General features: G+C 51.2%; 1 protein-coding gene across 1 annotated transcript in view; it reads left to right on the forward strand.

Annotated features, from left to right (window-relative positions):
- NRDC (nardilysin convertase) overlaps positions 1-26,603 on the forward strand; it is a 2,150,332-nt gene that overhangs the window by 1,960,974 nt on the left and 162,755 nt on the right. The window lies entirely within an intron of this gene.

Genomic DNA, 26,603 nt, shown 5'->3' on the forward strand with positions numbered 1-26,603 from the left:
TCAAACTTGTCTGAGAATGAGGTCATAAATATCAGCTGCATGTTTGTGACAATCTGCAGTTCTGACAAATATTAATGCTCTTGAGGTTATCATTGTTTACTGCTCTGAGTGTAGCTAAATTCTCTGAACGGGTTAGCATGGATGGTTTGGATTTGATTCATACCTCCCTTATTGGTGTTTTTCTTGGGTGGGTAAGAGAGGAGGAGGTCATGAATCTCATTTTCACATAGATCTACTCTCGATCTTGTCAGATGTGAGGAGGTGTTGGGAATGGTATCGTTTTCGATCCAAGATTGGGAATGTGTGGGACATGGGATGGTAGCGTATCTGTCTGAAAGAGATAATTAGTTATTGATTCCTCCCCTTAGAATTACCCCCAGGCGTCAGACTGGATCTGGACAATTTTTCGTCAGCAGTATCCCTGCGCGTCGAAAGGTGGCGTCGGTCGACTCTGCGTTCGTCGTTGGTGTCGTGGTCACTGAGATGATGTTGCAGTATGTACTTTGATGGCGCCCTCGCGTGCTGACGTCAGTTCTTTTTCTGCGCCATCCAGCGCAGATCCAGAGAGAGCGGTACCTCGAGTCACTTTTTGACTCTTTTTTAGTGACTTTTGTCAGCGTCTTATCTGAAAGAAACAGGTTAGTGTTAGATTCCTTACCTTAGAATATCCCCAGGCGTCAGACTAGATCCGGAAAGTTTTGCGTAGCAGTACCCCTGCGCGTCGGTAGGCGTCGTCTGCGGTTCCGCGTCCGTCGTTGGCGCCGGGATGACGTCGTCAGAGTACTTAGACGTCAGTACTTCTTTTTTCCGCACCGGCAAGCGCAGATTCGGAAAAAGCAGTACTTCTTAGTTACTTTTTGACTAAACTTTTTCAATCTTTTTGATCATTTTTCGAGTCTTTATGACTCTCGGTGCCGATAGGGGTGCCTGGGTTCAAGCCCTGTGCCAGTTGTAACCGACTGATGTCAGTTACCGATCCCCACCGTCGGTGCCTCTATTGCCTTGGGACCGGCCACGACGACAAGTCGTGCCCCGACTGCCGGGCCCTGACGTCGAAAGCTACGCTGGAGCGGTCCCGCAAGCGTCTTGAGCTCTGGCAGTCGGCCCCGTGCCGCTCAGGGTACCGGTCCAGGAGGGGGTCGAGGGACCGGTGAGGTAACGGGTTTTTAGGAACCCGTTTGGTGCCAGGGGATAACACCCGAAGACCTCTGAGTTCTCCCTGTTCCGGACCACAGAAACACGGAGTCTTCTAGTCGCAGTCAGAGATCAAGTTTTATTGATAGCTACCAAGTAACAGGTGTCCTAGAAGCACGACAAACACGGGTCATGTGTTCTCAGGAGACTGTTCGTTTTTACAGAACCAGCCTTCTCCTTATATACAAAAATAATAGCTGCAGGCAAGAATTCTTGAGTTTATGATATGGCTATACACATATTTCTACAATAATACAAAAAAGCGAAGTCATGTAGGCAAGCCCGTATTTTAGATGTCCAATTCGTGATAGATTACCTAGCCAGGCCCGGAACTCCCATCAGATATCGGTGAAACCCCAATAAAGGAAGGCACCTCCTAGTCATAAAACTGGCCATAAACAGGGAGCGTGGACAGTAGTGTATGTGTGTAGAAAACATGATCTGTACGCGGTGAATGGTTTGTGGTATGTTGTGCATTGATGCTATCGTGTTTGGCCACTGGGCGAGGAGCTGCCCAAACAGGTTCGGCTGGAGGCGATGGAGTCAGTTGGGACAGGTCAGGGGGGGAGTCAGGGAAGGTGGACGTGTCCTTTTAGATCAAGCTCGACCTTTAATTGACTTATCATGAGGGCAAGACACAAGATGGATACCGTTTACAAAATGGAGTCTGAGGGGTCGGGACGGAAACTACGATTCAGGGGTGTTAGCATGTCTCGATCATGACGCAAATGCATAGGAATGATGTTCTAATCATTATCGGTTCGTCGACACCAAATTCGTCATGGTACGTTGATGTTTCGGGACACGGGTATCGGACCTCGATACCGGGACAACAGTAGGGTCCAGAATTTCAGAACCACAGACCCTCCTTTTGCCCTCATATAAGGCAATAATTCATGTTAATCCGAGTCTAAGTCTGTATGAAGGAATTCGTGGAGATGCTGCTGTAGCATCATTCTGTTGCTCAGTTCGTCCCTTGACACAGGCTTCCGTACACATGAGGTAGCACAGAGGCCACATAGTGCAGGAGCGCACTGTACACACAGGCAGAACATAAACAGAAGTGCTAAGATCATCCCAATGAAGATCAGTGTTTTCCGTCCCCAGGTAGCGATCAGTTCCCAGAACCACCCTAGTAAGGACCAGTCTCTTCTTCTGTCCTAAAACAGCAGTCATGGTTATCAATCTTGTCTGTTTCTGTCGGAATGGGTAATAACGTTGCGGGATTCAGTGTATCGCACCTCTTTATGTGGATGTGACTTGCTAGCAGTGTAAGTTCGTAACTGGATAGTCGAGCGCTAGTAAGGTGTTGTGTCTTCGTCCTGTTTAGTAAAATGTCTACTTCATGCGGAACCATAACGATCAGAGTATTGTTCATGACTAATCCAGCGGATTGTCGAATGCAGACAGCTGCTGCGGCGGTAGCCCTCAGACAACTTGGTAGGGCTTTAGCCACAGGGTCTAGAGTTGCCGAAAAATACGCGCATGGGCGCTGTCTGTCCCCAAATTGTTGTGTTAAAACTGATAATGCACAACCTTCCTTCTCATGGACATATAATGTAAAAGGCTTACTGTAGTTAGGGTTTCCCAACACAGGAGCCGAACATAATGCATCACGCAACTTGTGGAAACTCGTCTGGCAATCTTCAGACCAAGGCATAGGATTTGGCGTGTCTTTACAGAGTAGTGCCAGCAAGGGTTTGGCTAGTAGTGAGAAATTCGGTATCCATTGTCTACAGTACGATGTAATGCCCAAGAAGGCTCGAACCTCTCTCTGTGTCCTTGGGGCACTCAGTTCTGCAATTGCCTGTATTCTTTCTGGTGTCAGTCTCCTTCCCTCCTTCGACAAGATGTGACCTAAGTAGGTTACTTCTTGTCGGCAAAATTGTAGTTTGGAAAGAGAGACTTTGTGCTTCATGTCACATAAGTTACGTAATAATGATAACGTAGCTTTCTTGCAAATCTCTTCAGTGTCTGCAGCGATCAGCAGATCGTCTACGTACTGAATCAGAGTTGAACCATTCGGTAGAATAATCGTGTCTAGTTGTGTTTTCAGGGCCTGACTGAATATTGATGGGCTTTCGCAGTAGCCTTGAGGAGCGCACTTGAAGCGGAAGCTTTGTCCTCCTAAATTGAATCCGAAAATATCTCTACTCTCCTCAGCAATCGGGATGCTGAAGAAAGCGTTCTTCAGGTCGATCACCGAGAACCAATTTGCTGAAGCTGGAACCATCGTCAATAAAGCAGTAATGTCGGGGACAACTGGAAACTGTGGTATAACTATCTTGTTCACTTCTCTGAGGTCGATCACGAACCTATACACAGGCTGTTGTAAAGGATCAGTACGCTTTAAGACGGGCAGAACTGGACTGTTACAAACATTTCCTGTTGTTTCTTCGATGACGTCTTTATCAATCAGGTCATAAACAATCGTCAATAATGCATTTTCGCATTCGCTAGATATTTTGTATTGGGGAATACGTGGCAACCTAACGTTGGCTTTCAATGTTATGACATACGGTGCTATCTCCAAACGACCTACATCATTGGAGCCATTAGCCCAAAGTATATCAGGAAGTGATGACAATTCAGTCGGAATATTGTCCTTTGACAAATACATTGGAGAAATGACTTTCTTACCTAAAGTAAGTTGTACTCCCAAGGGGGAACAGTACAAAGTCGCATATAACCTTTTTAGCAAATCCAAACCTAACAAATTTTCACCGCAACCTGTTGTAAGAATGAGGGGTGCTTCTAATTCGCACGGGCCAATAGAAAGGGATATAGGACTGGAGATCGGGTTTCTAACAGGGGCGCCAGAGAAACCTACTGAAACATTCATTTCGCCAGACAAAGGTGCGCCAGGAAGTTTCGAGTGCATGATAGAACTTTTTGTAGCACCAGTATCCAGCAGAAATGGCTCTGACACTCCTGAGGTAATTACCTTGACATAAGGTCCATTCTGATCTACTGGAACTGAAATAACTCCCTCTCTTTGTCCATGGCTGTCCTAGCAATCGTTACCCTCATTTTCGTGTTCGGTGTAATAGTCGTCAGCATAGTACTGAGCTGACCTGGACGACGCATTATTCTGTTGGTCAAAGCTGTTCATCGAATTCTGAGGCGGAAAGGAAGTTGTATTCTGGGTGAAATTTCCACGGCCCCTACCTCTTGGGGCATGTTGAACACCTCTTCCCCTTACACCTGAAGCACCGCTCGAACGTCGCGCAAGAGCCGGACAATTACCTTTAAAGTGACCCTCTTCCTTGCAATACGCACATTGATTCGGGCCATAGGCAATACGCTGATGGGAAAACTCGTTCCCTTGCGCGTTTCTCGAATACTGCTGTTGTTGTTGATAATTGGGCTGACTAGCCGTACGAGGCGGATAGGCTTGCTGGAGAAGAACTTTAGTTTTTAAATCTTTTGTCTTTTTGTCGACTTTATCTAGCTCGTCTTTGCGCCTATTTTCGTAGTACTGGGCTGTAGCTAAAATTTGCGCTGACGTAGAGACAGCCCAAGCACTCTCTGAATCTTTCAGTTTATTACACAGTTCAGGGATTAAATTATGTACGAATTTGTCTACAAACAATCTTTGACCACCCTCGGTAGCCATATCCTGACCACTATGATCGGTGAAAGTTTCCTCAAATCTTGTGAAAAAGTCAGACACATTCTCATCTTTCTTCTGCTTGCACGCTGATAGCTTGTCCCAGTTTACGCGTACTTCAGGCATTATAGTCTTCATGTACGCGATAATTCTACCGGGAAGTTCAGCTATTAACGGCTCAGGTTTAGAACCACCTATTTGTCTAGCATCTATAGCGGCAATGTTCGCCCATGAGTCACCTAGTTCTTGGTCATGGTTCGTATGACGTATTTTGCTCCATAACGGATGTGGAACAACGTTCCCAAACAACATGTCGATATCCGCTAAATTCATTATACATGAGCTTGCAGTTTGTGATAACTCCTTATAATACCCAGTCGGGTTTTTACGAGGATCAGGCAGTGTCTGCTTGAGTGCTAAGACATCGGATCTTTTCCAGGGGACATGTACCCATACACGCTGGAAATGAGGCAGAATTGGTGGATTCGCATTCGCATCACCTTCCCTCCAAACCGGAGGAACCTCTCTCATGGGGTACTGTCTTGCTCTTTTCCCGCCTGGTGTATCGTCTTCGTGACATGATCTAGAGACGTTTCCCTTACTCCTATAAGAGAGCAATAACTCTATCGCTTTCTCAACATCTGCACCTATAATCATACCTTCATAGAACTTAAAGCGTGTACGCCATAGTTCGTTCATTGTGTATTTGGGATCATTTGTCTTCACATCTTCGGCCAGATATACACACATTTCTTCGAATACGTATCTCTGAGTGGGTGCATTCCATTGACGGAAAACTTCCATAACAGACTGAACATCATATCTAACAGTATCCGTAATCCATTTACGGGCTAGTTCATTCAGCACTTTTCTTTCCTCGTAATCAGGCAGTTGACTACGGGACTGTCTATCTTCTGTTTTAGGGGTCGTTTTAGGCGACCCGAAGAAAGGTGAAAGCAGACCAGTGACGGTACCTGTCACCCTTTGTCTAATAGAAGGAGAACCTTGCGGAGGAGCAAGTGCATCGGAAAAAACAGGCTGAGGCAAAGAAGAAGTAGAGGCAAAAGCAGATGAAGTTGAAGTAGTAGCAGACGTAGTATCATAGACAATAGCTGGAGCTGTAGGCAAAGTCGTAGAAGTAGATGGAGTAGGTAGCGAAGATGGCGGCCCTTGAGAAGGCTGCGCCGGAGAAGTAGAAACCAGCTGAAGAGGAGCTGGCGTTCGTGCAAGAGCTGGGTTACGTGCGCCGGGGCGCGGTATAGTAAAATGCTTTGGTGTTGTAGTAGCGTCTAACGCATATGGTGGAGGTGAGCTTAATAAGTGGGACATTAATGGATCTTTCTCGGATTTCTCCTCTTGACCTTGTCCCTTATTTGGTAACATCGGGTAGCATTTATCTACTGCTAGTTTCTTGCTCCTAAGTATTTGTTCGCTTTCTTGCTCTTCCTCGTTATCCCTGTATGCAACGGCAGCTTGCACTATTGACATACCTCTTTTATTCCTTTTTGCTAATTTTATTTCTTTCTGTTTGGCTTCTTTGCGCCATAAGCGGAAAGAGTCAAACATCGCCGGCCGGGCTTTTCTCTTGAATAATTTGACCTCTAGGTTATCTAATATTTCTGAGTCGAAACTACCATATTGGGGCCATTTTAAAACACCATCCTTGCGGGTGTATTTTATCCACACTTCATTATATGTGATAGGACCTACGCCGTGCTTTACATAGAGCTCATATGTTGGAGTTCCAATCGGAGGAACCGGACAGGAATCCTCTAATCGGGAGTCCTTACTATAACCAAGACAAAACAAGTTTCCAAGTCTGCTAAAACCAGGCATCTTTGCTCACTAGTCTAGCTTCAAACTTCAAAGGATTATCTGTTACGATATTTCTCGTGAATACACAAGTCCTTCGGCTTTGGGGCTTGCAAGTACCAAATCAAAGCGTATCTCAAGGATACCAAAAACTAAGGACAAACTAAGGACTGGGAGACGCTCCACTTATACTTAACTGAAGTATTTGAAGATCGGTGACGTCGCTAGAAGACTCGTCTATCGTTTCGCTCTACCAAGGATCACTGGGTCCAAAACAAGGCGATAGTCAGGGCAGCAGTCCTTCGTAGCCGTCGGGACGCGGGGAACCTCGCAGCAAAAGACCTTCGGAACCACGTCGACATACAAGGGTCGCTGAAGTGGCTGGCCGTCCTCTGGAATTTTCACACGAAGCTCCTCACGAACATCTGGCTTGGACCGTCGCCGCTTGATACCGCCCCGAGTTGGGCGCCAACTGAGGTAACGGGTTTTTAGGAACCCGTTTGGTGCCAGGGGATAACACCCGAAGACCTCTGAGTTCTCCCTGTTCCGGACCACAGAAACACGGAGTCTTCTAGTCGCAGTCAGAGATCAAGTTTATTGATAGCTACCAAGTAACAGGTGTCCTAGAAGCACGACAAACACGGGTCATGTGTTCTCAGGAGACTGTTCGTTTTTACAGAACCAGCCTTCTCCTTATATACAAAAATAATAGCTGCAGGCAAGAATTCTTGAGTTTATGATATGGCTATACACATATTTCTACAATAATACAAAAGAGCGAAGTCATGTAGGCAAGCCCGTATTTTAGATGTCCAATTCGTGATAGATTACCTAGCCAGGCCCGGAACTCCCATCAGATATCGGTGAAACCCCAATAAAGGAAGGCACCTCCTAGTCATAAAACTGGCCATTAACAGGGAGCGTGGACAGGTGTGTATGTGTGTAGAAAACATGATCTGTACGCGGTGAATGGTTTGTGGTATGTTGTGCATTGATGCTATCGTGTTTGGCCACTGGGCGAGGAGCTGCCCAAACAGGTTCGGCTGGAGGCGATGGAGTCAGTTGGGACAGGTCAGGGGAGGAGTCAGGGAAGGTGGACGTGTCCTTTTAGATCAAGCTCGACCTTTAATTGACTTATCATGAGGGCAAGACACAAGATGGATACCGTTTACAAAATGGAGTCTGAGGGGTCGGGACGGAAACTACGATTCAGGGGTGTTAGCATGTCTCGATCATGACGCAAATGCATAGGAATGATGTCCTAATCATTATCGGTTCGTCGACACCAAATTCCTCATGGTACGTTGATGTTTCGGGACACGGGTATCGGACCTCGATACCGGGACAACAGTAGGGTCCAGAATTTCAGAACCACACCGGTCGCGGGGCCACAGTCGTCAAAGCTCGGCGATTCGTCATCATTCCTCGGGCTCCAAGTCCTCAGGTAAGCGGCACAAGAAGTCGAAGAGGCGTCATCGCTCTTCCGAATTCCCCCCGACGCTCGTGCGATGTGGCCGGGGGTTCGGGCGACACCGCCCATGCGACTCCACCGGAGCCGCATGCTTCACGGCCAGCTCCATACTCGCCGGTCCCTGGGCTGAACGCGACGCCGGAGGAGATTGATGCCTTCCTCATGGCCATGAGGTCGCTCTCTCCTCCGCCGGGTTCCTCAGGGGCGCCTTCGGGCCCGACTGGGAGCCCAATCGGGCCGGGTGCTTCGGCCCCGGCGCCGTCGGGTGCATCGGTGCCGTCGGCGACTTCGGTCCCGGCGCTGCAGGGCCCCAATGAATCCGGATCCGGGTCGCCGCTTGTCGACCTTACGACCCCGCCGGCATCAACCCCCAGGGTGTCGCCCCCAGCGCCATCAACCCCCAGAGTGTCACCCCCGGCGCCGTCCCCGGACGACAGCGTCCCTGGTCCTTCCCTTGGTCCGGATCCGGCATTGGACCGGCGTCGCTCGACGCTGCATTTGGCGCCGGCAGCAGAGCAATTCTTCTATGATCCGGCTCCATCCTTAATACCTGAATTTCGGGAGATGGAAGACGAGGGAGACTGGGAGGGGTCTGAGGACCCTCTGGCACGGGAGTGGCAGTCCTTTCAGGACTGGGCAGATGAGCTAGGGGAATCCAGTGGTCTGAACACTTCCCCTGACACTGGCTTTGTCTCCCCTTGTACCGTGGCTACGGAGGAGGGGGCTGCTTATAGTGTGTGAAGGAGAGTAGGGTCTGCAATCCTATGGTCACCCCAGATTTTTGCTTTTTGCTTCACTGGTACGAATTTCCCTGGCTGTGGGCCTGCTAATCAGACCCACAGCCTAACTGTTCTCTCTCTAAATTGACATCCATGTACTTTAGGTGCATTTACCAATTGGTATTGGGGCCCCTTATCAGCCCCTGTACAGTCTACATTAGGTACCCAGGGCATAGGTGAACCCAAGGCCTACCAGAGGCTGAAGCATGTATTATGCCACCCCTGGCTGGCCATCTAAACAGACACAACTGGCTGGTAAGACAGCTGGGGCAAGGTGGTGTAATCACCCTTTGCTGTAGATATTGTATTCCTATATCTAACCCCAAAATGGACACATATATTCCCATCAGTCACTCCTATGGCAGGCCTTATCAATCCTGAAGGCAGAGTGCTTGGAATTATGTGAGATGGTGCTCTAGCATGAGCTGAGCCTGTCTGCAGCTTGCGGAACCAAGTCCTTATAGCTGTTATACTCTTAAGTGCATTATAATCCTCGCGGTTATTGCTAACTTTGGTAACCCATTATCAAAACATGTCGAGTAAGGTGTCATACGAATTGGAATACTACCCCCTCGCCAGTTCTGGCGACGGGGGTAGCATTCCACCCTTTTAGAGGGACACGACATGTATGTAACTGTGAACCCCGGTTAAAGTTAACTCGAGCCTCCGCATCACAAAATGGAGGCTGCCACCTCAGACACAAGTCTGACCTCCTGCTGCTGGGAGTCCTTCCAGCGAGGGAGGCCTGGACAAAGGGTTTCCTGCCTTGGGAGGTGCTAGCACCACCCCAGACAGGATTTTGTGTATTGAGGTAGGGAGGCCTGAAAGGAATGAGACATGCCTGGGGCACACAAGGTGTCCCTGTGCATACACCGGTTCAAACCAGTTGCTGGGGCACTCCAGCCCCAGCTCTGGCGCGAAACCGGACAAAGGATAGGGGGTGTAACCACCCCCCTTCCTGGTCCCACCCATAGTACAGCCCCCTTTAGCAGGATAAAGGTAGGAGCTGGTCCCATTCCAAATTAGATTATCCTGAACAACTTTGCAAGAAGAAACTCTGGACTTCGACGTTCTGCTCCACAGAGGACTGAAGAATCTCCCTTGTGGGCAAGGAGTGTCCACCCTGCAACTGCAGGCACCATCAAGCGTCCTAGCGGTCCACTTTCTCGTCCTTCCTGCCGGATCCAGACTTCAGAGCCCGACGAGACCCGGACTCCCAGACCTCTCCGACCTCTACTCACATCTGCAGCACAGCTGAGACCCGTGGGTGCGACGAGACTTGTGGGACCGGCCATCTTGAAGAGACTGCACTTCGCTTCCAGCACGACTTCTGAGGCCTCCTCAAGATAGTGCTTTGGGGATTGAGAAGCCCCAGCCCAGAGCAGCTCCTGCACCAAAGACCAGCCCTCCAGCATCCACGAGATCTGCGTGGGGCCCTTTTGCTTGATTGCTGCTCGACGCGTTGTCTGGTCACTTGCCGGCTGGCTAGTGACCTCCTAGACGACGACCCAAGAAATCTACACTGCTGGTCTGGTTGCTCCAGACTGGCCCTTGCTCCCTTCCAAAAGAGGAGCACCCTGGACCCTCCTGGTCCACTCCAGACGCCGTTTCCACTCACCGCGTGGGTTGCCTTTGCCAAGGCCTGTTGACTCCAATTCCGGATCCGACACCGCCAACAGCGAGAGCCTGCATGGGACAGCTCGTGCCTCCATCCTGGTCGTCGAAGACACCTCCTGGTCCACGTGGCTGCATAGACAAGCGTCCACTCTTCACCTGATCGCGATAACAGCATCTGGTTCCCTCCTGGTTCCACACCGGTCACTGGCTAGTGACTTTGAACACTGTCCCCTCTGCTTACAGGTCCTCTTCTTCCTCGATCCACTCGTGGATCGCACCGGACATCTTCCTCCTGGTCGCCTGCAGCATCTTTCTTCAAGGCTCCATTGACTTCAACGCGGAAACCCGACACACTTTGACACCTATGCACCCGCAGCCCATGGGTGAGGTAACAAGAGCATTTCGGTGCTCACGGGTAGATTGACTCTCCTAGTGTCCAGGTATCCTGTCGTTTTAGTCGTAACTAGTAGGAACTGTCTTTTACTTACCTTTTCGTAATTTGTTCTGCCCATTGACTTTGTTCCGCATCTCGCGTGTGAGTTCACACTCTGCACACGCGTCCCGTGGGCCTCCTGATACTTACCTAAGGTTAGGGTAGGGTAGTTCCAGCGAACCTACAGCCTCTGGGCAGCTACATTTTCTAAATCGTTCTACTTAACCCATTTACTTAGTATATGGTTTGCCGTGCCCCTAGGGCACCATTGTAATTTTGTGCAACTTATGGTATTTTTCCTAAGAGATTGTCATGTGCTTAGCCCTCTGATCTCATAAAGAGTTCAGAGGTGTTTGTTATTAATAAATATACTGTTTATTTTCATAACAACCTTTGTGGTGTCCTTTCATCTGGTATTCAAGGGGTTATATGTGGTAAAACAGCTGGCTTCACATGCCAAAAGAGTTTAGCCTAAGACTGCTTTGTCCATGCTACCATTAGGATAGCTGGTCTATAAGGTTGACTTATAACCAATCACCATAAGGGTTGTTTGGACTGATACAAGGTGATCACTAGAACTAGTGAGCATCATATATCAGGCCAACTTCTCACAGTGTGGTGCTGACGAGGGCGGCCAAGGCCTTGGCTCTTGAGCACCCCGTTGACACAGTGAGATCTAACATCCTCACTGAGGTTCTTAAACCGCAGGCAAGCTCTTCGGAGCCTCTACTGCCGTTTAATGACGCTCTCATGGACGTCCTGATGGGCACCTGGTCCAGGCCCGCTAAAGGTCCCCCTGTGGATAGGAACGTCGCCAGGCGCCACCGCCCTGCTCCGGGCGACCCTAGCTTCTGTCCACCCACCCCACCCCGAGAGCCTGGTTATCCAGGCCTCTAATTTCCAGTCCGCATTCCCGCCTGCGCCTCCAGATCGGGAATCCAAAAGGTATGAACAGTTTGGCAAGAAGCTGTTCTCCTCTCTCAGTTTAAGGTTGCGGTCAGTCAACACCACTTGCCTTTTGGGCTGTTACACCCACTCGCTGTGGGATACGGTTGCGGCCGTGCTGCCGGAGTGCCCGGAGGAAGCTCGCTCAAGCCCTTGCGGAGAGACGATGTGAGAAGTTAGCCTGGTATATTATGTCCACTATTCTAGTGGGCACCCTACACCATTCTAAACGACCCTATTGATAGTGGTTGTAAAGTCCACCTTATAGACAAGCTATCCTAGTGGTAGCATGGACCAGCAGTCTTAGGCTAAAACTTCAGAGAGCATGTGAAGCCAGTAGTTTTACCAATTATAATCCCTTGAATACCAAATGAAAGGACACCACACAAGGTATATAAAATATATATGTATTTATTTCTAACACAACCTCTCTGCACTCTTTGAGGTCAGAGATCGAAGTACACCACAAGTTACTCATTTAGCATACGATAAGTTGCACGAATACAGTTTTGCCCTAGGGGCCTCACAAACCATATACTAAGTAAGTGGTATAAGAACCACTTCAGGAATAGTGAATAGGCCTAGGCCCTAGGGAATCGCTGGGGCTATACTAAACAACCAAAGGTTAGGAAGGAGGAGACCCACGGGCGGCGCCTGCAGTGTCTAAACACAGGCGTGCGTTCCCATTGACTTATAATGGAGAACGAAGAAGTTACAAAGTTACTGTGTAAGGGCACTTCCGGAAGGTCTACGACAAAACCCCTTTAGACTTGGACACTCCGAGAGTCAAGACCCACCGGAGTACTCGTGTTACCTCACCCAGGGATGCCGGGTGCATAGGTGCCTTTTGGTGTCTGGTTTCGTCGATGCTTTCAATGGAGATCTGCAAAGAAGTGCTGCAGGCAGCCAGAGGAAGAGTGTCCAGTTTGATCCAAGGGTGGATCGAAGAACTGAAGAACCTGAAAGCAGAGGGGACAGAGTCTGGGTCACTAGCCAGGCGATGTCGCGATGATCTTAGGTGAAGAGGTGAAGCTTGTCTCTGCAGCCACGACGACCAGGAGCTGGATTCGAGCTGTCCCACGAAGGATCTAGTTGACTGCAGTGTCTGTATCCGGACTGGACCCAACAAGCCTTGGCAAACGCAATCCACGCAGGAAGTGAAGATTGCCTTTGAGTCAGACCAGCAAGGTCTGGGGAGCTTCTCCTTTGCAGGGAAGCTGGAGCAAGCCTGGAGCAACCAGGAAAGCAGTTTGGTTTCAAAGGTTTGTCTTCAGGGGGCTCACTAGCCAGCAGGCTAGCAATCAGGAAGTCGCGTTGAGCTGAAATGCAAGAGCGGGCCCCACGCGCCACTCGTGAAGTGGGGAGGGCTGAGCTTCGGTGCAAATGGCGCTCGGGTCTGGGGCTTCTCGTACCCCAATGCACAAATGCGAAGGTGCCTCGGTAGTTGCACTGTTAGCAAAATGCAGGATGTCCAGGGTGTCCGGTCCCACGACTCTCATGTCCGCCACTGGTCTCAGCTTTGCTGTGGATGTGGGTCGGAGTCAGAGAAGTCTGAGAGTCCAGTTCCTGAGTCGCTGAGTCTTCGGGATCCGTCGGGAGCGTCGATAAAGCGGACCGGCAAGTTATTGGTGGTGCCTGTTTGCACAGGGTGGTCACTCCCTGACCACAAGGGAGATGTCTTCAGTCTTCTAGTCGCAATAGAACGTCGAAGGTCCAAGAGTTTCGTTTGAGTTTCGTTCCAGGATAATCTGAAGTCCCAGGGACACAGCTCCTATCTTTATACCAATCTTAGGGGCTGGATTACCTGCTAGGTCCCTCCTATGGGTGGACCTGGGAAGGGGGTGGTAGTATTCCAAAGTGTTTGACACCTTACATGACATGTTTTTATAAAGCCAAACCAAAGTTAGCTTTAACCGCGAGGATTATAATGCACTTAAGAGTAAATGGTTTGGCTATATCATAGAACAGCTAAAAGGAGATAGTTCTGAAAGCTGCAGAGGGGCTCAGCTCATGCCAGAGCACCCTCTCACAGAAAACCAAGCACTCTGCCTCCAGGATTGTCGAGGCCTACCATAGGAGTGACTTATAGGTGCATATGTGTCTATATATATATATATGGGTAGATCTAGGTATACTATATCTAAGTAAGGGGTGATTACACCACCTTACCGAAGCTGAGTGATCAGCCTGTGGTGTCAGTTTGGATGGCCAGCCAGGGGTGGCATAATACATGCTGCAACCCCTGGTAGGCCGTGGATGCACCTATGCCCTGGGTACCTATGGTACACTATACAGGGGATCACAGAGGTGACCCTCTACCCAATCATGTATTACCTTATAGAGAGAGCAGATAGCCTTGGGCCCTGAATAGCAGGATCCCAGGCCAATTAAGTCCAAAACCAGCAAAACACTAGGCAAAAAGTTGGGGTAACCATATAGTCAGGTATCCAACCTCCTACAGACGAGACGCAGCACGGTACTCCATTCGGTGTGGGCTGGATACCACGGACTTGCTGGGCAGGGCGATTTCCACGACGGTTGGGGTTTGCCAACTTCTCGGCTGATTTCCAGAATACACTCATGGGCATTCCGTTCGATGGCAGCTACCTCTTTGGCGGCAAGGCAGACAGTGCGCTTGAGCGCTTCAAGGACTCCAGGGCTTGGGCCTGTCGGGCCAGCGCCAGCAAACTTCTGCCTTTAACTCCTTTCGTGGCTGTAGTGACAGAGGTATTTGTACTGATTGGCTCGGTTATGACTGTAGCCCACCACCATCTCAGTATATTTTGCTGTTACTCGAACATGTGTGATGCTCTTTCTGTTTCCGACTTTACCTCACCTAATGGCAGGGCTTGCCTACTTGCTTTGGCATGCTTATGCCTTCATATATACACTGCCTTTGCTCTTTTTCGGGCCTAAAGGCCTATACTCGAGTGACGCCATGTTCTTTTCCGAGACCATCTTTCTGAGCCTCTTCAGGTGAGAGGCTATGTTTTAGTTTCCATGTGTTGTTCGCTAGCAGTGAACCAGAGAGGACCGGTTCTTAACGGTGGACTGTGCTCTCTTCGCGCTGGAGTCATAACAAACGCTTGGCCAGCTGCTGTTGTGTGCGCGGTACGAGGTGGTACAGGAATCCTGTGAGAACGGTAGGCGGAGTTTGCTAGAAGCTTCGAGAGAGAGCTATGTTCTATGTTAGAGAAAGTGGGTCCAAGAGAGGGTGAGATGCTGGTCTGGTGGTTTTGGCGGTCTGGTGATACACCATGGTGCAGACGTGCAATCGTGGTTGTGGATAAGAGAGACCTGACCGAACCAGAGAGGGAAAGAGAGCCTAAGATTATGGTGAGGTGTTCCATGTATATCTAATTTTATCTAACTATGCCTTTTATTTTCAGGTTCTATATATGTGTATGTGTTGGTGATTGCTACAAATGTTTACTGTGATGTTTAGTTATTTTTTTTCCTTGTCATCCTTTTATCATGTAATAAAAAGATCGTTAGATCTTTTTATTAGACCTTGATTCGTATGATGGATCACGAATGGCGTCACACTGTTCACACTGGCCCAGAGCTTGTCTGCCCTCGACTCTGGAGACTGAATGGTAGCATTGGGCATGCAGAACGCATATTTCTCTGGTAGGGGATTTCCGTGTATAGTCATAAGCACTTGAATAGTCCCGCCCACGTGCCGGGACTATTCCAGCGCTTATGAATGATCACAGAAATCCCCCTACAATTGAACTCGAGTTACAGGTAAGAAACTATTCCTTCCTTAAACTCTTGCAGCTGGCCTATCAGCGCTACCCGCTGTCATGATGTGACAGGAGTATTTTCAGATTGCTGTGTTCAACTTCGATGTTACCATTTCTCCTGGGTGTTCATGAAAGTGATGGCGGTGGTGCCAGCACATCATTGGAGATCAGGGGTTCCAATCTTCCCCTACGTTGACTGGCTGTTGAAGGCGAGCTCGCCCTTCGTCCACCACCACCAGACTACAACAAACTTCCTGTCATCTTTGTGGTTCACCATCAATTTGCCAAAGTCAAACCAGACTCCTCCTTAGATGCTCTCCTTCCTCGGAGCCATTCTGGACATGATTCAATTTCATGCCTTTTCCCCCAAAAAAGAATCCAGGTCATTCAGGCTATGATTCTGATCTTTTATCCTCGGTTCCGATTCCAGTGAAGTCGACCCTGAGGCTGCTGAATCTGATGGCCTCTTGCATCCTGCTGGTCAAACACACCAGGTGCCCTATGCAGGCTCAGCATTAGGATCTGAAGTCCCAGTGGGTCCAACATCAATGGAACCTCTCACCCCATGTTCAGATTTTGGAGGAGACAGCAAAAGATCTGCAGTGGTAGTTACTTAACCACAATTTGGTTAGTGACAGACCCCTCTGTCTTCTCCACCCAGAGCTGATATTGGTGAGTAATGCATCGCTTCTGGGTTGGGGTGGCCATTTTGGAGAGGTGAGGCTCAGAGGCCTCAGACAAACTCTTGGTTGCATATCAACCTTCTTGAGTGGCCCACAATTTAGTCTGTATTGAATACCTTCCTTCCATTCATCAAGGGGAGAGTGGTAGAGGTGCTCCTGGACAGTACCTCCACCATGTGGTTCTGCAACAAGCAGGGTGAGGTGGGGTCAAGGACCCGGTGCCTGAAGGCTCTGCGTCTCTGAAAAAGGCTGTCCCACCAAGGAATATTCCTAGTGGTGAACCAGCTTGCAGGATCCTCGAATGCCACGGTGGACAAGCTCAATTATTGGCGCCTATCGGATAATGAGTGGCATTCATACCCTGTGGTGGTAGAAGGTCTCTTCCTCAAATGGGTTGAATCATAGATCGATATGTTTGATAGTCTAGAGAATGCACGGTATCATCACTTCTCTGCGTTTGAGTTACCAGCTCAGAGAGACGTTCTGCCTCGAGTTGAACGTGGAACTCCTATTTGCCTTTCTGCCAATACCACTCTTGCCCAAAGTTCTCAAGAAGATCAGAACCGATCGGGCCCAAGTCATTCTGCTAGCGTTGGATGGGGCACTGAGAGTATGGTATCCATAACGTATGGGCTTGACCATCTGTCTTCTGCTCAGGCTGCATCGTTGTTACAACAAGAGGGCAGGGCTCTGCACCTCAGCCTTCATAATCTCCACCTTCATGCCTGGAGTTTGAGCAGTGACGGCTCAACACTGAACACCTTGGACCTTCCGCCGGATGTAGTTGATGTCACCTTGGCAGCCAGGCATCCCTCTAAAAAACCTGTGTACTCCTGTTGTTGGGACACATTTGTGGCTTGGTATGGTGCTTGGCAGGTAGACCCTTAATTATTGTCTATATTGTGGTTTCTTTTTTCTTGAGTCTGGAGGGGCGTTGTTCTAGGCACAATTAAAGGATACCTTACGGCCTATTTGCCAATGCTGGATCAGCCTTCTATGTTTAAATCTCCAGTTATACGCTTTTTCTAAGGATTACAACATTTTTTCTTCCTCCTTTCTTTGTCATGCCACAGCAGAACCTTAACTTAGTCCTCACATTTCAAATGTGCACTCCATTTGAGCTGCATCACAGCTATTTCATGCGGCCCTTCACACTCAAGTTCGCATTACTCATCGCCATCAGATCGGTGTGAGTGAGCTTCAAGCACTTTGTGTCAGCCTGCCTTACATCACCATATTGCCAGACAAACTGGTTTGGCGGACCCAGGCCTACTTTTTACCTAAAGTTGTGATGCCTGTTCTCAGGAGCAAAGAGAGAGACAAGGCTGTGCAGTAGAATCCCAGCCACCAGTTTGTGCTCTTTAATAAGATCTGTTACATATTGGCTAAAAATCCTCCTTCAGATGGACTGCATACTCATTCTACCAGGGACGAAGATGCTACCATTGCATTGGTATGCGGAATATCGGTCCTGGAAATTTGCCAAGTGGCTACGTGGGCGTCCCTTCATACACTCATGAAGCACTATTTTCTGAACAGTCGGGTTGACAGAGAGGGGTATTTAGCCCTCTCAGTCCTGCAGGACTTTCTAGTTTGAGTTCATCCAAATACCCACCTCCACATAGGTACTTCTTTGGTATCTAATCAGAAAGTTAGGAATCAGCGGCTAGAATTTTCTATCAGAAGAACAATTTATTTACCTTTGGTAGCACTCTTTCTGGTAGAGACTGTATCTAGCAGCACATTTGTCACCGACTGCCCCATTTTCCCTGTTCTGTGGTCGTACTCTATCCATTCATAAGATCCGCAGTCACAGAATCTGTACACTAGTCAACCTACTTTGCTTTGGTCCTCTGCATCTGGGGGCAGGGACAGTCTCGAAAGCAACTGACTTCAGCGCACAGGAGTGGCACCTATATAGGCTTTGTACATCACTTCCTGAGTGAAACTGCCCCCAGTGCACAGTCGCGCAGCAGCACCTACAGGCACATAAAGTTGCTACTGATAGATTCCAGATCCAGACTAGCACCTGGGGAATATTCAAAAGGTGAGGAATGTGTAACTACATTACCAAAGGTAAGTAACTTGTTCTTAGAAACATCGGGGGTGTAAGGAAACACTGGGGCAGGGAGACATGGACTAGGGGAAAGCCTTTCTAGAGTGACATTAGGCCATACAATATCAAACATAAGACCAATATGATAATGTACTAGAGCTCTTTAGAATCAGAAGAGCTGAGGTAGCCAGGGAGGTAGGAACAAGATGCCATATTTTCAGTAGCCCACATTTGGCCCTAAACTACATAAAGCATACTCTGTGGCATGTAAATGCTACTCAGTCAACATATTTCAGGCTACCAGTGAATTCCATGATGATATAGAGGCATCAGGTCTAGTGCACTTGTAAGGTTTTGGATTTACCGAGTCCTTATTATGTACCCTTGGAAATATTTTACTCTTTATAATACATTTGCTTAAGTATGTTATACACACATACAGAGAAAAATCACACGCTGCGTATAGAAATTCTTTTAACACACTGTGTAGGTGGGCACCTGCTGAGTTACTCACTGCTTATTGTTAATCACTGGTTTGTGAAATAATGCCCTGTATATTTGCCTGATGTACTTTTTAAAGGAAATACATGCAACTAAAAGTAAAGGAAGTTTGAGCTTTTTGCAACCAAATATTTAACTAAAATTGCAGAAATGTATTGTTGTAGCCAAAGTGTTCTGTAGATTTCTCTGAACTGGAAAAACATGAAATGTCATCTAGCAGGAGATTTTTCATAGATTCACATGCTTGTATTCTTAAGGCTTGAAATCTGACCGGATGGGGAATAATTCAGACATGTCACTTGAAAGATATCACTGCTGGAAGACTATAACAAAAAAGTTAATTAACTTTTACTATAAAGTTTAGGCAAGTCTCCTTTTACAGCATCTCCCCTCATGTACAACTGAGGGTCTACCTCGAAGGAAAACTGCAACTACATTTCTTTAGATGGACCAGATATACTTTCTTCAAAGCTGAGGCTACTTTTAGAGGGATATTGCTGATTTTGATCATCTCACATTGGTTTGGGGATCTCATCACTTGAAACTGAGCCAGTGAAATCACAGAACTTGTCTTTTTATAGTATTTAATCTGAAAGAAACAGGTTAGTATTAGATTCCTTACCTTAGAATACCCCCAGGCGTCAGACTGGATCAGGAAACTTTTGCGTAGCAGTACCCTTGCGCGTCGGTAGGCGTCGTCTGCGGCTCCGCGTCCGTCGCCTGTGTTGTTGGCGCCGGGATGACGTCGCCGGAGTACTTAGACGCCGCCCTCGCGCGCTGACGTCAGTTCCTCTTTTTTCCGCGCCAGCAAGCGCCGATCCGGGAACAGTGGTACCCTTTAGTCATTTTTTGACTAAACTTTTTGATCTTTTTACTCATATTTTTCGAAGTCGAATGACTCCGACGGTGCCGGTAGGGATGCCCGGGTTTAAACCCTGCATCGACTGCAACCGACTGATGTCGGTTACCAACCCCCATCGCCGGTGTCTTCATTGCCTGGGGCCCGACCACGATAAGTCGTGCCCCGACTGCCGGGCCTTGACGTCGAAGGCTAGGCGGGAGCGGTGCCGCAAGTACCTCGAGCTCTGGCAGTCGGCCCCGCGCCGTTTGAGGTCCCGGTCCGGAAGGTGGTCGAGGGACCGGTCGTGGGGCCGGAGTCATCAAGGCTCTGACGATCGACACCACTCCTCGAGCTCCAAGTCCTCGGGTAAGAGGCACAAGAAGTCAAAGAGGCGACATCGCTCTTCCGACTCCCCCCGACGCTCGCGCGATGCGGCCGGGGGTTCGGATGAGACTGCCCACGCGGTTCCGTCGGAGCCGCAGGCGTCGCGGCCTGCTCCATACCTGCCGGTCCCTGGGCAGAACGCGACGCCGGAGGAGATTGACGCCTTCCTCTCGGCCATGAGGTCGCTCACTCCAAGCGGGCCGGAGACTTTGGCCCCGGCGCCGACGGGAACTTCGGCCCCGGTGCCGTCGGCGACTTCGGTCCCGACGCCGCAGGACTCCGCCGAATCCGGATCCGGGTCGTCGCCGGTCGACCTTACGACCTCACCGGCGCCGGCTCCTAGGATGTCGCCCCAGGCGCCGACCTCGGTCGACACCATCCCCAGTCCCTCCCTCGGTCCGGTTCTGATGTCGGAACGGTGTCGGTCAACGCGCTTTCGACGCCGATGGGAGATCTTTACTTCTATGATCTGGCCCCATCTTTTGACCCTGAGTACCAGGAGATGGGTGGCGAGGCGGATGGATTTATTTATTTATTTATAACACTTATAAAGCGAGCTAATACCAACCGGTGTCCTGGCGCTGAAGTGGTATCTCCCTGAGATTGAGACTTCCGGGCTAGAGGGTAAAGAGCCATGTTTTCAGGTTTTTTCTGAATGCTAACAGATTGGTGTTTAGTTTAAGGGTCAGGGGGAGGGAATTCCATGCCTTTGCTGCTCCCCTAACAAAGCTCCTACCCCCCCAGCGTGCCTTCTTGATCCGAGCTGTTTTAATCTGAAAGAAACAGGTTAGTATTAGATTCCTTACCTTAGAATATCCCCAGGCGTCAGTCTGGATCCGTAAACTTTTGCGTAGCAGTACCCCTGCGCGTCGGTAGGCGTCGTCTGCAGGCGTCCCCTGCGGCTCCGCGTCCGTCGTTGGCGTCGTGCGCCGTGATGACGTCGCTGGAGTATATAGACGCCGCCTCCGCGCGCTCACGTCAGTTCTTCTTTTTTCCGCGCCAGTTAGCGCAGATCCGAGAAGTGCAGTACTCCGGTCTTTTGACCAAAGTTTTTTGTGAATCCTTGATTCTTCTTATGGTGCCGGTAGGATGCCCGGTTTTAAGAACTGTGACGACTGTGACCGCACGATGTCGGTCACGGATCATCACCGACTCTGCCTCCGGTGCCTGGGCCCCGACCACGCCGTGGACGACTGTGTCGACTGCCGGGCCCTGACGAGTAAAGCTAGGCGGGAGTGGTCCCGCAAGCTACTCGAGCTGCGGGTGTCGGCCCCGCGTCGAGAGCGGTCCCGGTCCGGCCGGAGGTCGAGGGAGCGGTCGAGGGAGCGGTCGCGGAGCCGCCACGAGCGCTCCGGAAGTCGTCACCATTCCTCTGGTTCCTCAGGTAGGAAACACAAGAAGTCGGGGCGTCGTCATCGTACCCCCCACGCTCGCGCGATGCGGCCGGGGGTTTGGGTGGCCCCACCCCCGCGGCTCCGCGTGAGTCGCTGGCGCGGCCTGCTCCATACCCTACGGTCCCTGGGCAAGGCGCGACGCCCGGGGAGATAGAGGAGTTCCTCATGGCCATGAGGGCACTGTCTCCTCCGACGGGGCCTACGGTGCCTTCGGGCCCTGTGCTTCCGTCCGGGGGCCCTAGCGGTTCGGGTGCTCCTGCCTCGACGCCGTCGGGTGCTCCGGCCCCAGTGCCGCCGACGGCTCCGACCGCGGCGCCGCAGGGACCCTCAGGGTCGACGCCGGCTGGTCTACCGGCCTCTCCGGCGCCGATTCCATCGGGGTTGCCCCCGACGCCGCCCCCGCGCGGCACCGGTGCTCCGGCGCCGGCTCCGGGCGGCGCCGCCCCATACCCTCTCCGACTCCGGACGCGGAGTCGGATCGGCGTCGCCCGACGCCGATGGGGCCTGTGGACCCCGGGGAGCCGGTCTACATTGTTGATTCCGAATATGGTGAATATGTAGATTACGGAGAGGGTTGGGAGGGGTCTGAGGACCCTTTGTCACGCGAGTGTCAGTACAATGTGGACTGGACAGGTGATTTGGGTGACGCCAGTGGTCTGGACGACTCTCCTAACCCTGGCTTTGTCTCACCTCCTGCCGTGGCTTCGGAGGAGGGGGCTGCTTATTCAGTGGTGCTGATGAGGGCTGCCAAGGCCTTACACCTTGAGCTCCCCGTCACGGCCGTGAGACCTAACATCCTCACTGAGGTCTTCAAATCGCAGTCATGCCCACAGGAGCCACTGCTGCCGTTCAACGAAGCCTTGTCTGACGTTCTTTTGGGCACGTGGTCCAGGCCCGCTTCAGGTTCGCCTGTTGATAGGAACGTGGCCAGACGCCACCGTCCGTGTAAGGATGACCCCAAGTTCCTGTCCACCCATCTCACCCCTGAGAGTCTGGTGATCCAGGCCTCGACTTCCCAGACCGCATTCCCGTCGGCCCCGCCCGACCGGGAATCCAAGAGGTACGACCAGTATGGAAAAAAGGTCTTCTCGTCCCTGAGTTTGGGACTGCGGTCTTGCAACACCGCATGCCTCTTGGGCCGCTACTCCCACTCTCTGTGGGATACGGTCGCGGACCTGCTGCCAGAATGCCCTCAGGAGGTACGGGCAAAGCTCGGCAAGGCTATGATTGAAGGCCGAGATGCAGCAAAATACTCCATCAGGTGTGGTCTTGATACGACCGACTCGCTGGGCAGAGCGATGTCCACGACGGTGGCGATTCGTCGCCACGCCTGGCTGAGGTCCGCCAACTTTTCGGCAGTTGTCCAGAATGCCTTGATGGACATGCCGTTCGATGGCAGTCGCCTGTTTGGCGACAAAGCGGACCACGCGCTGGAGCGCTTCAAGGACTCCAGGGTCACGGCCAAGTCCTTGGGTCTCTCGACCCAGCGCCAGCAAACGGGTTCGTTTCGCTCCTTTCGTGGCCAAGGAAGGGGCGGTCCCACACGTGCTGCCAGCCACGCGCCGCAACACATTTCTCAACGCGGTGGCGGCCGTGGAGTCCGCCGTGGAGGCGGTCGGGGACAACGGCGAGGTCAGACCACACCTCCCCCCGCAGCATCGGCCTCCAAATCCTCCTAGTCCGTGCTTTCAGGCCCATGTGACGCCAGTGGGTGGCAGGGTTCGCCATCACCACTCCCGCTGGCGCGCAATCACATCGGACAGGTGGGTGCTGCAGCTCGTCCGAAGGGGCTACTCCCTCCCCTTCGAGACCACTCCTCCAGCCATGCCACCGCAGAACCGCCGTGTGTCGGGGGACCACTTGACACTTCTGCAGGAGGAAGTTACGGCCCTCTTGGCCAAGGGGGCTGTCGAGCACGTTCCTGGGCCAGAAGTAGGGCGTGGTTGCTATTCCCACTACTTTCTGGTACCCAAGAAGGACAAAGGGGGCCTACGTCCTATCTTGGATCTACGGAACGTCAACGGCTTCCTCCGGAAGGAGAAGTTCAAGATGTTGACTTTGGCTCAGGTCTTGGCTGCTCTAGACCCGCTAGACTGGATGGTAGCGTTGGACTTGCAGGATGCGTATTTTCACATCCCCGTCCTGCCGGCCCACCGGCGTTACCTGCGGTTCACGGTAGGCCACGAGCACTTTCAGTTTATCGTGCTCCCATTCGGCCTTACCAGCGCCCCACGGGTGTTCACGAAAGTGATGGCGGTGGTCGCAGCTCATCTGCGCCGGTTGGGGGTTTCAGTCTTACCCTACCTGGACGACTGGTTGTTGAAGGCGAGCTCGCCCCAGACAGTCGTCCACCACCTTCAGATGACGGCAGACCTCCTGCACGAGCTGGGGTTTTCCATCAATGTGCCGAAATCACACCTGTGTCCCTCTCAAAAGCTCCTTTTCATCGGAGCGGTTCTCGACTCGGCGCAGTTTCGGGTTTATCCTCCGGATTGGCGAGTCCGGGATATACAGGCTTTGATTCCCATCTTTCAGCCGTTATCCCGGGTTTCGGTCAGGTTGACCCTGCGGCTGCTGGGGCTGATGGCTTCCTGCATCCTTCTGGTGCATCACGCCCGGTGGCGGATGCTGGCTCTGCAGTGGGACCTGAAGTTTCAGTGGGCCCAGCATCAGGGCAACTTGTCCGACCATGTCTTGATCTCGGAGGGCACTGCGAGACAACTGCAGTGGTGGCTTACGGACCGCGATTGGGTCAGAGGCAGATCCCTCTCCCTTCCCCAACCGGAGCACGTGGTTGTGACGGACGCGTCCCTCCAGGGCTGGGGAGGCCACTTGGGAGAGGCGGAGATCAGAGGCATCTGGTCTCCGGCGGAGTCCCGACTCCATATAAACCTGTTGGAGCTGCGGGCGATCCGTCTAGCACTGAAGGCATTCCTCCCCTTTGTCAACGGGAGTGTAGTGCAGGTGTTCACGGACAACACCACCGCCATGTGGTACTGCAACAAGCAGGGCGGAGTGGGGTCGTGGACCCTTTGCCAGGAGGCTCTGCGTCTCTGGCAATGGCTGGAACGTCAGAGCGTGACTCTGACGGTTCAACACCTGGCAGGTTCTCTGAACGCCAGGGCGGACGAACTCAGCCGTCGGTGCTCGGTGGATCACGAATGGCGTCTGAACTCGGACGTGGCGAAAGGCCTCTTTCTGCAATGGGGAGAGCCTTGGTTAGATCTATTCGCCACAGAAGAGAACGCGCAATGTCATCAGTTCTGCGCGTTGGAGTTTCCAAAATGGCACTCGCACGGCGACGCCTTTCGGCGCGCGTGGAGTTGCGGTCTATTGTACGCCTTTCCGACTATACCACTTCTACCCAGAGTGCTGAAGAAGATCAGGCGCGACCGGGCCCAAGTTATCCTTGTGGCTCCAGACTGGGCTCGAAGGTACTGGTATCCCGAGCTACTCAGCATGTCAGTCGGTCCCTCGATCCGCCTGCACCTTCGGGAGGACCTTCTGTTGCAGCAGCAGGGGACGGTCCTCCACCCGAACCTGTCCAGTCTCCACCTCCATGCGTGGAGATTGAGCGGCGACAGTTGTGGCCATTTGACTTGCCTCCTGAAGTTTGTGATGTGATTCTGGCAGCCAGGCGTCCCTCCACAAAGTCGGTATACGCCTGCCGGTGGAACAGATTTGTGGCATGGTGCACAGCAAAGGCTGTGGATCCACTCTCTGCCCCTCTTTCAGAGGTTCTCCTCTTTCTTCTTTCTCTTGCCCAGCAGGGCTCTGCTCTGGGCACTCTATAGGGCTACCTCTCGGCCATTTGCGCCTTCTTAAGGCTACCTTATCAGCCCTCTTTGTTCAAGTCCCCGGTTGTAAATAGGTTTTTGAAGGGCATCACTCATATGTTTCCTCCAGTTCCTTTTGTGATGCCTCAGTGGGACTTGAACCTTGTTCTAACTTTTCTGATGTGCGCTCCTTTTGAGCCACTTCATAACTGTCCTCTTCGCCTTCTTACTCTGAAGACCACTTTCCTGGTTGCCATCACCTCTGCCAGGAGAGTGAGTGAGCTCCAGGCCCTTTCTTCAAAGCCTCCTTTCCTTTCAGTCCATCCGGACATAGTTGTGTTGCGGACGCGACCCTCTTTCCTGCCCAAGGTAGTCACAGCCTTCCACATTGGGCAGTCCATCACTTTGCCCACCTTCTTTCCGCCTCTGCATTCCTCGAAAGAGGAAGAGAGACTCCACCGTCTGGACCCAAAACGTGCGCTCTCATTCTATCTGGATCGCACACGCCAGTTCCGGGTGGATGACCAACTCTTTGTTGGTTACGTGGGCGCTAAGAAGGGACGGGCGGTGCACAAACGAACCACTTCTCGATGGGTCTTCTTGTGCATCAAGGCTTGTTACTCTTTGGCTCGAAAGGAGCCTCCTGTGGGGCTTCGTGCCCATTCCACACGGGCCACGGCGGCTACTACTGCCCTGGGCCGGGGAGTCCCCTTGCAGGACATCTGTCAGGCAGCTACGTGGGCCTCGCTGCACACGTTCACAAGACACTACTGCCTGGACAGCCAAGTCCGGAGAGATGGCTTTTTCGGCCGTTCCGTTCTCCAGGACTTTCTGCTGTGATCATTGGTTCGCAGACCCACCACCGGGGTTGGTATTGCTGGGGTATCTATTCTAAGGTAAGGAATCAAATACTAACCTGTTAATTTCAGATGCACAAGTTACTTACCTTCGGTAACGATATATCTGTAAGAAACAGTAGTTAGTATTAGATTCCTTACCGTCCCACCCATCCTCCCCGTTCTGCGAACCGATATCTAGGGTTAAGATCATCCCCTTTCAGGGCCCCAGTTTTTATGGCACCAGTGTTGGTTTTTATCATGGCTCTGCGTTTTCTGGCACGGAAATGCTGTGTATAAGAACTGACGTCAGCGCGCGAGGGCGTCGTCTAAGTACTCCGGCGACGTCATCCCGGCGCCGACGACGGACGCGGAGCCGCAGACGACGCCTACCGACGCGCAAGGGTACTGCTACACAAAAGTTTCTGGATCCAGTCTGACTCCTGGGGTTATTCTAAGGTAAGGAATCTAATACTAACTACTGTTTCTCACAGATATATCGTTACCGAAGGTAAGTAACTTGTG

The sequence above is a fragment of the Lissotriton helveticus genome, chromosome 1_2 (assembly GCF_964261635.1).
Source record: "Lissotriton helveticus chromosome 1_2, aLisHel1.1, whole genome shotgun sequence".
Lineage (NCBI taxonomy): Eukaryota > Metazoa > Chordata > Amphibia > Caudata > Salamandridae > Lissotriton > Lissotriton helveticus.